The sequence below is a fragment of the Gymnoscopelus microlampas genome (assembly GCF_963454915.1).
Source record: "Gymnoscopelus microlampas genome assembly, chromosome: 10".
Classification (NCBI taxonomy): domain Eukaryota; kingdom Metazoa; phylum Chordata; class Actinopteri; order Myctophiformes; family Myctophidae; genus Gymnoscopelus; species Gymnoscopelus microlampas.
In genome coordinates this window covers 43688625-43703624 of record NC_139947.1, presented here as the reverse complement: position 1 = coordinate 43703624, position 15000 = coordinate 43688625, and the positions used below count along the sequence as shown (strand labels likewise).

The following is a 15000-nucleotide window of genomic DNA, read 5'->3' as shown; positions in this document are numbered from 1 at the left end:
GTTATAGGATGCACTAAAGCTTTGGATTTTATCACAGGGATAGGAACCTAGGAGTATCAGTATGTAACACGTGTATATTTCACCTTTTATATATGGTGCAAACCTAAAGCCCTATAAGTGCATGAGATACATTGCTGAGTGAAGGGGCCATATGTCATTTTGCGGCAGTGGAAGTATTTTCTCCTACTGTTTTTTTTTTTTTTTTTTTTACAATAGCTCCGTGCCTCAAACCGTTAGCCCAATTTGCTGTTAACAAGATAAATTGGAGAACAGACAAAGGCATTAAGTGTTGCAGTGCCAGCTAGTGACTGACAGCAGCTTGTGGGAATTGGCTAGCAGAAATTCCTCCTAAGTGGGTTGTTCTGGAAACATCCTACGATCAAGGCAGATGTTGTTTATCCAGTTTAGGTAAAAAAGAAAAAAAAGGAAGTCCAATTTGAATGACAAAGGCTCAAAGGAAAAGTGCATCATATTCAAGGGTGTCCTAGTTTTCATAACAGATTACTAGCCTTGTGTTTTTGTTTTATCACTGCACTGCCCTTATTTATATGGAATTGTATAACCCTTTATTATAATTTCCCCCCCATAATGTGAATCTAAGCAAATGCATAAAATACAATGTAGATACATTGCCAATTGATAGCATTCGTTTTTGGTGATTCATCAGATGAACTTACTGTTGATGAACTATGGAGGACGATATTGGATACAATGATAATGATGATGATTGTGGTGGTCATCTTTATCATGGATGCACATGATTTTAGTATATCTAACTCCACTCCATGTTGCTGATGTATTGATTTACTGTAGGCATACGTTCCAAAGCAAAGCAATCAAGCCACAACAATTGATGATAACAAAGGGGCAAAATTGCCTTTGTCCTTGTTAAACGTGTTTGTAGTGTGAAGAACAGTTTGCACACTTTGGTAATTTTCATACTTGATTTATGTTATTTACTGAAAGATGAACTTACACATCGGAGTAGGTTACAATAAGTGTTAACAAGCCTGTTACCAAACATGACTGTGTACAGAACACGATCTACTGCACACTAACCAATACTGCATATTTTTAGCGTCTAGATATTTTCTTATATAAACGTATGCAGAACAAAACAATTTAATTCTGCAAAATATGATATTTGAAAAATAAATATGCGTGAACATAAACATGAGAGGTTAATTTGGCCGTAATCCTCAACTACCATCCTATTAAAAAAAAAAAAAAAAGACGTACTGGTCAGTAAGGTTTGGTCAGTACCTCAGTTTTCCTAACCCCTGACACACCTGATTTTCAGTTGTAAATTTGTGCCCAGCTCAATAAAGTCCATTAGGTCACACCAGTGATTTTATCAGCAACGGCCAGCGGTCTCTGTAGTTTTCTCTAAATCTTTTTCGGTTGATGTCAACAATGACAATAATATGATCTTTTTATAAGATCCAGCCATGACATTTCGGTGGGCTTTATGAGCACACCATACCAAATACTTACATTTTGTTGCAACGCTTGCAATTTTCTGGCTTGTAAGAGCTCCCCACAGAGATACAGGTATGTGTGTGTGGTACTCCCCTTTTTCGTGAAGTTTCTCCTCATCAGCTTGTTTTTTTTTTTTCCTGTGCAGTAATATTTCTTATAGCAGTAAAACAAAAAAGTCATATCAGGTGGTTTCTGGTGTGATCTCATTGCATTTTCTCCCGCATGCCAGCGAGGTGACAGGTGTGGATAGCTAATAGTTTGGGAAGGCTTTTGTTTGTGTGAGAGGCAGACAGGGTGGTGCACTGTCTAGGTGATAAGAACCAAGACTCCTGTGCCCTCCAGCACAGTGATCTCTCTCCTCCGCTCTTCGCTCTCCTGTGTGGAAAAAAAAGGGGCTGTTATGATTGGTCTCAAGGCAAGTGCCTGTGCAGCGTTGCACCTCTCTACAGCAACCGCTCATTCACCTTGCCTTCCCTCTGAGACCTGCACTAGTTTCCAGGCAAATGACACAATTTGATACGCCGTTGGGGTGATTCATGTAGATAATGTTTCCATGTGATCATCACTGCAGAAAAGGGACTATTTCTTGTTATGATTTTTTTTTTCTCCTCATTAAGTCTGACAATAACTAGAATATTGGGAGAGTTTATTGCAAGCAGACTAAAACTCATTATTTCTGCTAGACATCCCAAGTACAAAAGAAATTATGTTATGGTATTTTGTCCAGGTCCCTACAGATATAATGATTTACAGAGCCAAATGGGGAGGAGACTGAATAGCTTGGGTAGTTCATTTATAAGGACTTAGAGGATAAAAATGGAGGGAAGCTTGCAGTTAATATAATAACACAGTGGTCCGGGTATTGATTACACAGAGGAAGCATGTTTAAGGTAAAGTTCTCCGCAGCTCACGTGCAAGGTAAGAACACAATAAGCATTCCTAGTACACTGGAGTAATCATCATCTTCATCAATTTTCTCAAGAGCATGTAATTTCTTTGTACGTAGCCTACACAGTGAAGAGGATGCACATAAATAAGGGCATCCATCTGACAAGAATTGATCTACAGTAAGTGTATAGTTAGTCACAGGACATATATGCTGAGCATACGATTAGGCAGTTGTTCAAAACAATCTCTGCTGGATTGGCTGATTGGGGTATTGCTCACATACTTATGAAAGTGGTTACCCATATCAGTCAAGCCATAGTTCAGAGTGAAAAACCAGGTGCGTCTTACAAACATTGAATTCTGATTTGAAGGATTTCACTGTTGCAGACCAATGTAAAGGCCATGGGGGAACTTGACTCAAGAGCACCTTGGAGACTGTATATACACTGCAAAATGGTACATTGTAATATAGATTTAATTTGCTTTGTTAAATACTAACACAAATAAGTTTTAAAAATTGCAGTTTGCTAATTTATGCCTCGACAAACCAAGGAATCAAAATGTTAAATTGCTTCTGAATATGAGTGGACCAAAACATAGAGAAAACATTAATCTTAAGTTATTCATGGTGTACCTGATTTGCTTCTTATCAAATCCTTAATGAGCTTCAATTAAGATTTATTATGCAAATTAACCCTCGGCAGCGACTGACTGCAGGAGCAGGAGCTATGACAATATTGTGCTAATGGTGTGATCTGTAACAATTACAAAGGTAAACTGCCTTCACACTGCACGCTCCGTTAGTCTCAAACAGGTCACTTCTCCAAAATTTGTTTTAAAAAATGAGTACATTGTTTAGGCAGCTCTTGAGTTTGACTCTTAGTTATTTAACACAAAGTTTCTGTTGACCATATTCACAGGGCAAAATGGTGATGTGAATAAGCCCAATTGTAGAGAAAGCTGTGATAATAACATTGATTTAGACCATATTCATATACATTGTTAGTGGATGCAGCTGTAATCATCTGACAGCTGTGTCCAATCATCTTTACCACTAATTCTTACCGCATAATGTTAGCTGTCACTGTGAACCATGAGGAGACTGATTTGTGACTGGTAAAAACAAATACATTGGTTGAGGAAATCATTACTAATACAGTATTACTAATACATTCAGATTTTGCCTAAAAACTAGACCCAATTACTATTATTCAAAGGAAATAACGAGAGTCACTTAAACAATCATAGAAAAAGATTAAAAAAAAAAAAAAAAAGATAGGTAATTAGCACCCTATTTGTGTGTTCACAACACCTACTTTGCTTGGGGAACCAATGGTATCCATAGCATGTTGCTATGGAATACATATAACGCATCTTCATATTGAACAAATGCTCCGAGACCCCATCACTTCTTCCGTATTTGATACAGGAGCACAGCATTACTATGAATGGAAATGTCTGTTCGTACTATCCATTTATATCCATGTAAAAAACAAAATGTAGACAAGGGTGTGTAAAAGTGCTAACCACTTTCAATCTGGCATCCTTTATTTTTTTGGTCCGATCTACGCATCGCATTTCGGCATGCTATGAGTTTGTAGATCGGCTATATTTATGCCGCGAGTGTTCCTACTAGTATAAAATAGGGCTTAAGTGGTTATAAGTATTGTACATTATTTAGACATAACTTTTGGATTTTAGCATTCAACAACTGGAAAGCCTAGCCCCTGATTCACTTATGTTATGACATCTCAAATTCAATGGCTATAGCCACGGCGAGGTTATCGCTGTAGGAAGTGCTTGTGGACACCTCACTGTAACACTGTATGAAGTTGTGAACCTTGCACCTCTTGTAACTTCATTTAGCATGAGGCTGATGGGTTGCCGACAGTTTTATAGCCAATGTGTTTTATGAGTTGTCGTGCAGTGCAATTACATAGGACCTAATTTGATGAATCTAGTCGATGTTCCACCGTCTCCGTTGACCTTGCTGCCCCATGCTCGCCGTTCTCTACGTGGAGGTCAAATGGAGGCTTTTAGACTTTCCTCAATTCAATCACACACCGCTAAGATAATGCTTGCACATGCACCTCTTATTAGATCAAATCAAAAGCGTAGTTATTTGTGTGGAGCAATTAGAAATTTGTTCTAGTCATAAATGTTACTGATCAGTAAAAAGCATTGGTTAATTAACCATCCAGTCAAAAAAATATAATTAAAGTATCTCCAAACTCTCTTGTTGCATTTGGAGCAGAGTCGGGCTCTTATAAGCAGTTCCTCATTGTTGTTGATTACATACAGACAGTGCATACTCATAAATGGAGGCTTACCTCCCTAGGAGTCAACAGTGAATTCATTGACATAAAACGTTTAAGTCTAAAACACCACGATTTTTACGATTTTAATATATATAACATGGTGTTCCACAGCCCTCATATCTAAGACAATTCTAAGACATAATGTAATCAATAGAGTGCTTCAGTCAGAGGACCGCAGTACATACCGTGTGTACAAGTCATAAACTGCAAGCCATGCCCACCATAAAGGAAAATGTATAGGAAGAATGTTCACCTCCATTGAAATGTATTAGATAGTTATGTTCTGATATTCAATAAATCACAGTACGTGTCAAAGCAGCTATACAATGTTTAGGTTAAAAGCACTAATAATGAGATACATCAAGGATGCTTTTGCAGCATTGAATTTTTCTCACATTTGTAAAAAGTTGCCAGTCTACAATTTCCGTTAAATGAATTGGTACAGTAGCTAGCATAGCTCTTTGTGGCTATTTGTTATGAAAACTACCAATGATGCCACATTACACATTACCTTTAATGAGTCTTTAATAATCTTTCATGTTTTATGAAAGAGCCACAGGAAACAGGATGTTAGCAAATGGAATGCATACATTTGCTCCAATATGTATCACAATTAATTCAAAGACAAGCCAACTCCTTTTGGCTCCATGCACAATGAATGCATTATTTGTTGTTTGCCAACCAACCCGGTGATGGATATGTCAATAAAACACTGATTGAGGTGACATATTTCAGCCTGTCAGCACGCATATTGGAGGGCTCTTTAGATTGATTCGGTAATTTATTTGAAAGTTGATGTTAGACAGGTAAACTTGAGTGGAAAGGGTTTAGAATATACATATAGTACTTGCGCAGAAAATGTGTGAGGCTTGTAATTAATAATCATGAACATAGTGAGAGGTATTTGGTAACACTTAAAAGTGTTTACTGTATGAAAATGTTATATTGGCAAAAATACCTGAAATTATTAAATGGTTTATTGAAACCTCCCATTCTTCTTAAAATATCTTGCTCTGATACGACGCATAATGTCCAAACATATTTAGACATTATGCTTATGTGAAGTGAATGTTATTGGGTGGATGATGACGAACTAACCAGCTGCCACGAATAAATAGGTCTCTGTGTATAAAAAGTGTTAGATTAAATAAAAATGTTAATGTATTTAACCTCTAGCCACAGTAAGAGTTAGCCTATACAAAAAGTGAATAAGTCTGTGTTATGAACATTGTGTGTGTGTGTGTGTGTGTGTGTGTGTGTGTGTGTGCGTGCGTGCGTGCGTGCGTGCGTGCGTGCGTGCGTGCGTGCGTGCGTGCGTGCGTGCGTGCGTGCGTGCGTGCGTCTGTGTGTGTGTGTGTGTGTGTGTGTGCGTGTGTGCGTGTGTGCGTGTGTTCGTGCCTGCGTGCGTCGTGCGTGCGTGCGTTTAGTATTATTAAGTGTAAGTGTAGTCTTATAAATAATACAGGGCACTTGCTTCCCCACAACCCAAATCCTCTAACCTACAGTAAGATAGCTGTTCTTGTTTTAAACCCTGTTCCCTTATTGGTGTGCCTTTTATGCCTTGCCTGTTTGCCTGTACAGTATGTGCTGAGCTAGTCTGTTGAAACTGCTTAATTGATACTCATTAAACAGCAGTGACAGCTTAGGTGTCCGTGATGAATGTAGAATAATTCTGTTGTACTTACAACTTGATTAGGGAGAAGCACACAACATATCAATGCTGCAGCCTGGGTTGCTTTGTACATAAACTACTTCAAATAATCATTTAAATTTTCTGTGTTATCCGAAAGAAACAGCTTGACAAAGTACAATTAAAAAACTAAACAAAAAAACAAATCTAATGCATTGAATATCAACAGACTGGCAGACTTTGAAGACTGAACATATGTAATTTACTTCAAATCTGTGACTTAATGCAAAATGCAAACTTTAGCTAAAAATATGAATTATGTTGACTTTATATTTATTCTTCTAGTGCCAGACATTTCCATAGAATTACATAGCCAGCCGATGACAAGGAGATGAAAAATGTGCATCCTGTATCATTTCAGTTAGAAATTAGAGGCAATTGGAATTGGTTCAAAATTGACTGTCTTTGTAATGAGTGTATGACGAATGGCATAATTTAGGGAAAGAAAATGAATGCTGGGAAACCAAAATATTATTCCGCAGCATTTTATATGCCATGATATACCATGAAGATGAACTAATTTCACTAAATAACCCAGGAAATCTGCTCATAATGTTTTCCTGCATCATCATAAAAAACGTGTTTCACAAAGTGAAGACAGGTCATCGGTTATGCGATTACTATAGAGTTATGAGCTTATTTCACTGCTGTTTCTATTATTTATTTATTTTTTGGATACCCCCAGAGAACATGCTACATCAAATTCATATCATTTGCAAATTTTAAGGCCCACGTATCCTCTCACATTGCTGACATCTGATTAAACCAATGCCCCACGCCACAACAAGAAAGCCATTTCTTCCCGTCTTGAGGATATATAAAAGAGGGGAATTTCCGAGGAGGATGGATTTACAACTTCATCCTCACATGATTAATATTACACAGGGAGGTCTTTGTACAGGAAGCAGCATGTCTAATTACGGGCCAACTGTATCTGACTGAAAGCAAACACGATGCCAAAGGCTGCCAGTGGGAGGGGCACTGACGTATCAGAAGCGGTTCGCGTGGGTGTCGAGTGATGTCATCGTCGGCCCGATGGTTCTCGCAGCTGATTGGGCAAAAGCAAAATCCCTGCTTTCAACACAGTTCAGAATATCAAGCCAGCTGGCTTTCAATAAAGAAGATGTTCAGTATAGGGAAGTGGGATTAAATTACTCAAACCAATAAGGAAATATTTTCCCACACATGTATACATATTTCTGTGCCCCTCCTCCAATACAAGAATTACGTTGCTGTCGGGCAGAAAACTCTTATCTCCATATTTTAACTGCCCTACATCTTCATACTACAGTGTCGCACAAAGGTTGCATCACAACGCATTTTGAATTTGAATCCTGAATTTGAACAGTTTTGGACATATGAGGTTTCCACCCGACAGCAACGATTTGTTGGCCTCAGAGCTCCTCTCATATATCTCAGCACAGACATTCAAGAGGTTACTCGCCAGGCCAACCGTATGTCATCGCTTCTAACAAGAAGAGACCTTTTTCCTCTTGATTTTCAGAAGTTATGCTTGTAAATCAGAACCATGTATACATTCTTGATATTACGTGACTGACAGGAAGGCTTCTAAAAGCAAACTGCAATAGCAAAATATCATATGTTACACATGTTACAGGTTTTTTTTATGGCCTACCATGTGAGGTCCTGTTTTATGGTGTGTGTGTGTGTGTGTGTGTGTGTGTGTGTGTGTGTGTGTGTGTGTGTGTGTGTGTGTGTGTGTGTGTGTGTGTGTGTGTGTGTGTGTGTGTGTGTGTGTGTGTGTGTGTGTGTGTGTGAGTGTTTGCGTGTGTGCGTGCTGTGTGAATGTAGGCATCAACTAAAGTATCTAACAGGCCTGCTTTTCACCCGAGGGAGTGTAGTAAGAAATGGTGTTGGTGTTGCACTCGACTGTTGAATGGATTGTGTTTTTTTCATTAGGCTGAGGATAATACAGATGTACATGTCAGCGGGAGCATGGTTAGAACTCCAAAGTCAAAGTGCACATCAAAGCATGCATGACATGCTGTAGCTCTAGATGATACTGTCACTTCATTATATGGCTTTTTCTTCTTTAAAGCTGAATGTTTTTCTTTATTTCTGTTGTTCTGAGGGCTCTTGTGTAAGATGTCATTTGTTGTTGTTGAAGTCATCAGGGGCCATATTTTTTATTTTGTGTGTGTGTGTGTGTGTGTGTGTGTGTGTGTGTGTGTGTGTGTGTGTGTGTGTGTGTGTGTGTGTGTGTGTGTGTGTGTGTGTGTTGTGTGTGTGTGTGTGTGTGTGTGTGTGTGTGTGTGTGTGTGTGTGTGTGTGTGTGTGTGTGTGTGTGTGTGTGTGTGTGTGTGTGTGTGTGTGTGTGTGTGCACGTGTGTGTTAGTGTGTATGTCATGGCCTCTCTGTATGTGTCTATGCGTGTGTGTGTGTGTGGAAAAGTCATTGATATAGAACGATCTGTCAAAATAAGTCGTGTCCAATCCAAAACCGTTTAAGTTGTCAAGGACACATTTTCCTCTCTCCCATATCCTGACAAACATTGAGTCAGCAATTGTCTGTTGTATTTTCACTACTAGTATCTCATGTCCTCCCCCCTCCAGGCCATTTTAAAGTTGTAGAAAGTGGTCATTTTCTCTGTGTCAGTAGGAGGTCAGCATTGTGGCGGTCAGCAGAGTCATTCAGTCTGCTGAAACAAAAGAATATCGGGAGCTCTCCAACTTTTGTGCACAATATTCCTGCCTGGCTGCCTGACTGCCTGTGTGTATACAGGCTATACAGGAATTCCGCCAGACCAGGTCCGTCTAGGCGCACCACAGAGACTGCTGAACGTCAGAAAAATATACCTTTATGGCACTGTAATATGCAGTTTTTTTTTAATGTTTAGTTTTCACCGTTACTACACTTAAAATACTATAAAATAAGTGTGAACCCATTGCCATATTGTATATTGTATATTTGGCATACATTTTGAGGTATGACATTTGATATTGTGCAACCCTAGCGTGCATAAGCACGTGCACCCCCCTCCAGTAGCACCTTGACTACATTTCTGCAGAAAACATTGCTATCTGTAGAGTTTCTGTCTGTATATATTTTCTGTAGGGTTTCTGTCTGTATACATTTTATGTAGAGTTTCTGTCTATACAGTAATCCCATATGCAGGGTTTCCACACAGGTCAGGAATACTAGGATCTCAGACTCATGATTCTTTTTTTGTATTTGGACAGAAAACGGGACATCCCAATATGTACTGTAACTCTACATTTATTATGTAGTGATGTTATTGCAGGCCTGCTTCTCATTTTATGATATGACCTAGCGGTCAGTCATACAGTCGGCATACATTATATTTATTAACAAGAAAAGTCCTCAATTCCCAGTCAAGAAATTAAGTTCTGGAAAAGTAGGAAAGTGGAAAGAAAAACATACAGTATAGTATGCACACAGTAAAGTCTGAACTTGGAGTGTTGATTTAACTCTTTCAGAGTTAAATTAACACTCCAGATGTAGCCATGTTGTATATGTTTGTATGGATTTAGTGTGTCTGTGTGTTTGTGTATTACTTAAAATACTGTGTAGTAACAGATGCAGGTCAAGTGGGCAACTGAACATTGTGAGCACCTCAATGCTAAATTGGCATTTTTTTCCAAGATGTAAAAAAAAGAAGAATAAATGTATATGCTTTGGAAAATGGTCAGACATAATGGATACATGATTTGAACATGCACGTTACATCATTATCAGACCTAAATTTACCCTTCAACTTCTTGTTTAAGTCCCAAATCACTGGCTATCCACAGGTTTTGTTGCAATTTGTAGCAATTGTAGAAATATTAGGCCTTAAATAATAAATTCCATTAAAAAACGATTATAATTGATGTATTTCCCCCCACATCAAAATTACACCACACACATCCAACAAAAAATAGAATATAAAATATAAAATATAAAATATAAAATATAAAATATAAAATATAAAATATAAAATATGAAATATGAAATATAAAATATAAAATATAAAATAAATTAAATAATGGTGCCCAGAGTTCTCTTGCGGCCACTCTTCCGGTTAATGTTCTAATCATTTAAACTCTAAATATATACTCTATACTTAGGTTGACCATATTTCCATGGCGTGCACCAAATAGCTTTGCCGAAAATAGCTGACGCATTGTGTGCTTGTAGATCTGCTGTTGGCCGTGAATGTTCCCCCAGAATAGGGACACTAGGGTTCAAGTGGCCGGTGTATCCCTGGTAACCGATGGCTGCGGGCCATCCTTCCCAAAAATGTAACAGGGGGCGCATACAGATTGTGCCTATGGCCCAACCGCTGAGTGACCTGAGCAGGACAGTGGGATGATGGGTGACGGACAACTGCTGGAAGTAGGATGAATATAATCCTGCTTTCGTAACATATTTTTGAGAACTTGACTATGTTTCTAGTGGTGCCTCATCCCTCAACCCACAAAAGTAAACTTGTTACTGCTTCAGTACTCAGGGTGTTAGGACTGTGCATTAATTCAGTGTTTCCCAAACAATGGGTCGGGACTCATTTGTGGGTCACACCACCATTTGTATGGGTCACGAGTACATACGTTTACATTTCCTATACTGTATTTTTTTTTAGAAAGAAAGAAAATCAAACATACAAAAAACGTAAATACAATTCCATACATTTTTAAAAGCTTTTAAGAAATAGTGAAAATAGCAGATCTGCAAGCTCCGTCACGATGCGACGCATTGTGAGCTTGTAGAGGCTATTTGCACTATTTTATAAATAGGAAAAGTGGTTAATTCATGATTTTTTTTTGTAAGTTTGGGTCCTGGGGAGACACCTTATTCATTATTTGAGTCTTGAGCTGAAGTGTGGATGCTTCCATTCAGGGTTTTTATGGAGTGCCCTGCCATCTATAAGCGTGGACAGACTTGTCTGTCTGTGTGAGTGTTCATCCAGTGCAGCGCAACATTTCTTGTGCATGCTGGCAGTAGGCTAAAGAAGGACCCCCATGCATTATTTTTTTCCCACATTATTTTAACTTAGTAAATATTATGATGGAAGTCATACGTCATAGAAGGTATTAAAGGTGCACTTGACCAACAACCCAGCTGTACGTGTGCTTGGTCTGGTACTAAAGTGCCGTTCTTGGCCGGACACTCCAACAAACACTATTAGTTGTGTTACGCCCATAGACTGTAAGAAAAATGGAAGAAGGGAGCCCCATTCCTACAGACCCGTTTTGAAGCCACTTTTTCGGCTAATTCAAATCCGCCAGCTTTGAACTTCCGGTCCCGAAAATAAACCGGAAACGACTGCTATTGGCTCCAACCGCAGCAAGGGCGGGTCTTCACTCGGTAGAACCAGTAGAAGCCAAAGAAGCATACTTTTAAAATGAATGGGACCATAATTTACTAAACGCATATCATGGTTTACTAAGGTAATAAAATCAAGTGTAAAGTCTGACCAAAACCTCGTTCACTTGTATTGAGAGTAAATTCTTCTGGAGCCTGCAGGAGGCGGAATAGCGACATCTGCTAGGCCTTAACCGATGCTTGCCAAGGATGTAGATCTACGTCATTTCAAATACAACCGTTGACCGCCATTGACGTAGATCCAAGTCAATTAAATCTATTTTTTTGAAATTTCCTCAAGAGGGCGCTCTAACGCAACTTAGGAATGATCCCTTGACTCTGATAGAAGGAATGGACGGATGTGACGTCATCCCCGTCCACTCCTATGTTAGGATTTGTAGAAAAACACATGTAGTCGGATTTCTGCAACAAAATGGCCGATTGCGGTAAAAATGTTTTTGTTCTGGTGAATAGACGAGACCCTCCCCCACCCCCCAGACACTCTTTGTTTACATCCGTGTGCACATCGTGGCTTCCACGGCTTTCCAAAGATCATCAATATAAGGTAAAAGTGAAACTCCTCCTGAAAGTAAGTGTCAGGTAGCCTACATATCACTTGTAGGGCTGCAACTGTCCATTATTTTCTTAGTGATTATTCTACCGATAACTTTTTTGATTAATTGATTTTTTTTCCATACATCAACGAATCGATTAACCACTTAAGCATTATTTTATATTGTGTTTCACAATATAGTGTCATGCAAATATAGTTAAAGCAATAGTTAGAAATCAACAAGCTCACAATGTGTTGAGCTTGTAGATCTGCTATTTTAACTGTTTTTTAATCTTTTTTTCCTATAATGACATGCTCAAAATAGGTTTATCAATTGATAATTTTATTAAGTTACCGATTATCGATAATTTCTTAAAATCGATTAGTTAGATTAACTGTTGCACCCCTAATCACGTGTATTCAGAGGAGTGGTTGTCCAAAGACCTCCCCAAGGCAAACTAGTATCAGCAGTAACAGGGACCCCTCCCTCCTTATCCCAGGTTCACTATTTCATAGCCATCTCATCCCTGTGGGACTGTTCTTGTTCTTCCTGGAGGCAGGTCGCCTGGGACAACTGGGACTGCAGTTGTTTTTCTCCTTCACAGCCATGTCTTCTCTTGAAGTTCTCTTGCAGTGCTTTCCACTCGTCTACCCAACAAATGTCTTTGGCGGTCCTTTCGTTTTTCCATCCAGCTGCACTTATCCTCCGGCAACTTTTGGATTCAAAGGAGGGCTCTACCTTGAAGGTTCAAGGGTCAAGGTGTTTAATTGTTACTTACTTATACAAGTATTCAAGAGTACAATTATTTTGTTCTGGTCCTACTGTAGCAATAAACAAGCATTTCTGACAGTGTCCGTCATATTATGTCCTGGTTATATGGAAGGAAGCTCGCATCAGCTGATGCAGGTCAGTACAGTTCCCTTATAAGACAGTGATGTAACCAGGTTGCAAAGTTCTTCAGTTGCATGAGAAACAAAATGGAGACATTGCTTGTGGCTTCTTCATCACTTGTTTGTGTGTTCCTCAGTGATGCAAACACAGAGGAACTTATATTCGCTGACCCTCTCCACCACGATGCCACTGCTATCAATGTAGATGGGGGTGCTCTCTGTCCGACTTCCTGTTGTCCACGATCAGCTACTTGGTCTTGTCGACGTAGTGGGCCAGATTGTTTTCCTGGGACCATCGTGTCAGGTTCTCCACCTCTCTCCTGTAGGCTGTCTCATCATTGTCAGTGAACAGTCCTATCACTGCTGCGTCATCAGAGAACTTGAGCATTAAGTTGGAGCTGTGTATGGCCATGCAGTTGTGGGTGTACAGGGAGTATAGAAGGGGGGCTCCTGTGTTGAGGGTCAAGGGGCAGAGATGTTGGAGTCCATCCTCACCTCAAGTTGTCACTCTGACAGAAAGTCCTGCATAGTCTAGGTTTGAGACCTAGGTTTCTGAGCTTGGTGTCAAGTCTAGGGGGGACTATGGTGTTGAATACTGAGCTGTAATCTAAAAAATCACACCCTGTGTGAAGGTAGCGGCGCCTTTGAATACATTATGTCATCGATATGTGTTTATAATGTGTTTATAGCCATGTGTCATGTGAAGCTTGACCAATCACTTTGTTGACGGGTCTGACCAATCAGAGCGTCGACGACAGATAAAGTTAAATTGAGGATCTAACTTTAAATAACTTACCTAGAAGGAGACTTTAGCCAAATAAAAATATATATTAAAAAAAACATGAGGAAATAAAAAATAAACCTTGACATCATAGTGATGTCATGAATAGTCCCCTTGCCTGACAAATCACAACCTTGACGGGCCTGACCAATCAGAACCTTGACGGGCCTGACCAATCAGAACCTTAACGGACTCTTGGATTCTCGATCGTCTCTATCAAACCATTCTGTCATAACGGATGACTGGGTCCCGAACTCAGACTTTCTATACATTCACCCTTCATCTGTTCTTGTATCTTTCTCTTTCTATTCGTCATATTAACTTTAAATAACTTACCTAGACGGAGACTTTAGCCAAATGAATAATAAGATGAAGTCATTGTCATCGTTTATATAGACATCGAATTCTATATTCATGACATCATAGTGATGTCATGAATAGTGACCAATCACAACTTTGGCGCACCTGACCAATCAGAACGTTGACGCACCTGACCAATCAGAACGTTGACGCACCTGACCAATCAGAACGTTGGCGCACCTGACCAATCAGAACGTTGACGCAAAAGCCAGGCATAGAGGGCTAATATCCGCTCTATACCTAAAGGTATAGAGCGGCTAGCGCCGCTAAAAAAACAGCATTTTCACATACTGTAGGTCTTCCTCTTCTCCAGGTGGGAGAGGGGAGTGTGACGTGTTGTGGCTATGGCAGCATCTATGGATCTGTTTTTTCCTGGTAAGTGAATTGGTGGGGGTCTAGGGTGGGTGGCAGCCTGCTGTTGATCATCTCATTGACATGCTTCTCAAAACATTTGCTCACTATAGGGGTGAGAGCTATGGAACGGCAGTGTAATTTAGACCAGTTACTTATGCTCTGTTTCAGTACTGGAATTATAGTAGCTTGTTTAAAACAGGAAGGAACCCTCTGAGAAAGATTGGTTGTGGATGTCAATAAAAAAAAACCTGCTAGCTGCATTGCGCATGCTCTGAAGTTCTGAGCTTGCAGTTTCCATCTGTAGCTTCAATCGTCTAAAATTGTGCACTGCTTTCTGGCCAGAGCCTCATTCTTGTCCTCCAGG

The 15000-nt window shown here is 39.5% G+C and overlaps 1 protein-coding gene across 1 annotated transcript in view; it reads left to right on the top strand.

Moving 5' to 3' along the window:
* Positions 1–15000, top strand: part of tshz2 (teashirt zinc finger homeobox 2) — a 52273-nt gene that overhangs the window by 3991 nt on the left and 33282 nt on the right. The window lies entirely within an intron of this gene.